Source organism: Dermacentor variabilis, chromosome 7 (assembly GCF_050947875.1).
Source record: "Dermacentor variabilis isolate Ectoservices chromosome 7, ASM5094787v1, whole genome shotgun sequence".
NCBI classification, from domain to species: domain Eukaryota; kingdom Metazoa; phylum Arthropoda; class Arachnida; order Ixodida; family Ixodidae; genus Dermacentor; species Dermacentor variabilis.
In genome coordinates this window covers 134,434,830-134,439,072 of record NC_134574.1, presented here as the reverse complement: position 1 = coordinate 134,439,072, position 4,243 = coordinate 134,434,830, and positions in this window count along the sequence as shown.

Here is a 4,243-nt window from a genome sequence, read left to right as displayed (position 1 = left end):
TGCATTTGTTTTTCAGGCATGCGCCCTGAGACACACACTTGAAAAACAAAAGCAGTGCTTCTACAACCATAACAAACAAGAATACTTCAACAGGCGGGTATTCCTTTTGCAGCTGCAAGCTTGACAGCTTCGCAAACGACCAAGAATGTCAGATTGCGAGTGATGAATGATACAGAGAGGGCTCATTTTATGATCTTTTCTGCATATGTTTTTGTTGTTTTCTAGCGTTCTGATGCGCAGAAAATGGAAGTTATTATTGGAACAGTAGTACTTTAAGAACATTGCGAAAGACGGATAGGGTAATCGTATCCAAGGACAGAAACTTCCATCGTTTCTGAAAATGAGGTACTATTTAAAATGCGCATAGGAAGGTTAGATTTGGGGTATGGTAGAAACCTCGAAGTTCGAAGTACAAAAGGTTTCACAATAAAAACTAATCAGACTGTTACCCTTTATATATCTGTATATTAGGTGTTTCATTTGATTCATACATCAGAATAAATATTTTGCTTCTATTATGTAGCAGAATCATGGCATGGCATTTACCAGGAGTAGCATGTTTTAATTTATGTGTACTTTCAAGACGCATAAGACGGGTACATATTTGTCGCATAAATTTAGAATACAGATGTTGATGCCATTACAGCAGTTAAGTCCATGAAAGTCGACCGGTTTTGTTCATCTGTCGATTAGGTTGGGCCTGAGTCATGCAGCCGTCGTTCGTACCGTTGCGCTATGATGGTGGCACGTGCTTTCAACAGGAGGGAGTGTTTACGTTCGCATTTCGACTGAACCAATTGACGCCCGTGACATTATCAACATTGAGGCATGCCACTGGCATGTGGTTTTTTGAGGAAGAAAGAGTAAAATATGTGCGCGACTGGACCGCGAAAGAGTACAGTTAGGCTAAACACGCCGTGTGTGGCCCTGCGATGCTGCCAGCACGGGAAGACAGCGCGGCCGCACGTCAAAGCAGAACTGCGCATGAGCAGTAATCTACATGCGCGCCAACTCTGCATGCGTTGATAGACGCTGCTTATGCAACAATCCTGCCGGACCTGAGTTGTTGCTGCAACGCGAACCTTGCGTTTGTGCGTGACATGTAAGCGGCTGACGAATGTCGAGCGCCAATGTAAATGCACTAAAGACGATGCGAGCAAACCGGAACTGCTCCATCAGTCTTGTCATCGGCGTTTCTCTTTATAGTACTTAGTGGTGCAGGAATGGGTAATGTTACTTTATTTTCTTTTATTGCAAGTACCTTTTTTTATTTTTTAGCCGATACTGACCACAGCAAATTATACGTGTGTTCAATCATGTTTAAATCATATCCTACATATCTGTAGGCAGAATAAAATAAATGACTGATCGAAGCAGAACAGTTTGTATAGGACAAAGTAATGGGGTTCAAGATTTTGGCCGGAAGAGTTCCTACGGCACCTAATGAAGCAACACAACGGCCAGCATGCGACCAAGAAAGTGCGACCAGGCAAAACTTGCGCGGTGTCGATCAAAATCTAGGGATTAGAACACAATGGAAGTTGCATCTGTGGAAGCTGAGAAATATTTGCGGACTACAAAGCACACATACATATCCGTAAATGCCCGCGCCCACTCCAGACCATATGCCATTTAGCTGCCCATCCTCGTTTGTATAAACTGCGGCCGTTGAAGACGTGGCCGAGTCTCTCACCTAGCGCGCCATGCGCTGCCGAGCTGCTGCCGACTGCAGTGGTGTAGCAGGTCGCCGCGGTCCCATACAGCTTGCTCTTCGCGGCACGGTCCTGGACGCTACCCGGCGTTCCGCATCAAATCGGACACTTCTTGGAGCAGATGCTCACGTTCTCCCTTTTGATCCTCGATGCCGGATCAACGGAGAAAAGGGGCAGGTTACGCTGCGACTATCCGTTTCACGTATGTCACATCTGGGACCTACCGAACAAAACAGCGCATACAGTACTACCAGAAGCGGAGCACTCGCTTTCTCGTGTTGAATGTGTCTTGTTGCCTAAAGCATCCGACGAGTGGGTCAACCCGCTCTTTGATTGCGCGAATGGTCAGCTAGCGCTACGCAGCGCGCACCACATGTCGGCGTACGTCCTCCCCGCTGTGGGGTTTTCGAATGGGTCGACGCAAGTAACCTCTCGTTGTAGACACAAATAACAAAGCTTCCACAAGGTATGATTCGTCGCTCAAATGTCTTATGCACTTATTATATTTGGGAGCGCTAATGCCCAAGCATTTCCAGAAATAGACATATAGTGCTCGCGTATTCACGCATGATACATGAACAAGCGGTCTTGATGTTGGATCAATTTCGTCTACAAACGACACTAAGCAACGACTAAATGTAAGAATACATTAGGAAGAAAAATAGTAACTACGTCAGCCTCCGACATTTTGGCTGAAATGGAACAGGAAGCAGACTTTTGTTTTGCAGCAATATCCCCCTGGCAGTTCTAATTTCCGCACGAATACCGACTTGCATTGCGAGAAGTTCATAAAGATTGAAACGAATGCGCAGTTCTCGGAGTTTAGTCAAGCTCCGGTACATCACTCTGACGGTGGATAATTTAGCTTGAATTGCAAGTGGGATGAATACTATGTCTCGAGAGCACTCTAACACCGGTAGCTGCTCCGTTTGCCAATGAAGCAGCACTCAGTTAAAAGAACTTCAGTGAAGCCAGTGGGTAAATACGAGCGAATTGACCTTCGTTCTGCTTTTCTGTTCAACGTGAACATAGCGGCCAGAACGACGCTCTACTCATCGCAGATCACTTTCAAGATAAGGGCCGCGCTGCCAAGGCATACGCAGCAACTGCCGGAGCTCATATTGCCGCAGCTCAGCTGCCAGCAGCTCATATTCAGTGAGGTTACACTTGTTTCCGCAACGCCTCGTATGGCAGAATGAGCTCGTTAATGCCGTCATAAACAGCGGAGGGGGGCGGCTGCGCGCACATGCATAATTATTGCACGAGTGGTGCATCCTCTCATTTGGGTCCTCTTCACTCACTTTCTATCCTCACTGGCCGGGTGTTGACCAAGGCACACCATACTACTCGCTATCGCCCTTCATTTGAGATAGGGTTAAGTATTTCTGGCCTTGATTTAACACCTCCTTTGCACGTATAGAGTAATGGGAACTACAAGAACGGACGGGCTCGTAGGATGTTTAGCGCCTGCGCACCTGTTATTATCCCGGTGAGTGGGCCGTTTGTCACTGTACTCGGCATAGCAGCTATCAACCACGCACACAATGGGCTTAAAATGCGTATTCTCGGCCTGAATTGGGAGAAGGGTATTCTGGCTTCACATGCAACTTTTCGACTGACCTGTCATGTAATGCTGCATATTAAAGGAAAAGCTTTCATGATAGCTATGGGTGTGTACCGTCAACGTTTAAGAAGTAGCTGTAATGCGAGGTAGGCATTTTCTCTCTAGGTCTCGAGCTCGTCGAATCGCTGGCGGGTCTCAAGGTTGCTGCTTTCTCTATGAAATTACAGCGTAAATTATGTTTCATGCCCTCCTAGATTAAACTACTGCGCTGCTATCCGGTGCTAGAGTGCTCGCGGGCTTTGGAAGCATAAACTGGTCAAATCAAAGCTGCTATGACGACAATGGTACCACGATTCTGAATTGATAACGAATCTATATTAGCGACAGTGAGACGATGGTGGCATATGAACCATCATAAAATTGTGATACTGTCATAAAAATTGCCTACATTTTTATTTTCATACAAAATACCAACCCACCGAGTAATGTTATGCCGAAATTGCATCTATGTACAAAGCAGCGCCTAGTAATAAACCACAGGGGAGATCGGGGACAGCCACGCCATGGCCATTCGCAGGCGGGTAGGACCGCACCGACAGTTTAGGCGGGGTGTTTCGCTTGCCTACACGCTTGCTGTTCACTCTTAAGAAAATATTGTTATTTACGCACACACCGTGTGATTGAGCAAAAATCTTGGCGAAAATAGACTGTCGGTCACAAGCTCGATTGCGAGCGCCGCCAGCAATCGCTGCAACAGTCCAGCGAGCTAGGCGTACTGAAGATATAGGCGGCTGTATTGGCTGTATGTGCATGGTGTGCCGTTGTGAAGTGCTTCTTGCTTCGGCAAGGGTGCATTTGTTGATAACGCTCGCGTGAAACAAAGTAGAGTCGTGGAAAGCTGTTTGTTTTGCACACGTTCATGGGGATATCATGCCGTCCGAATGCGCGGGATCGGACGTAGGATTGT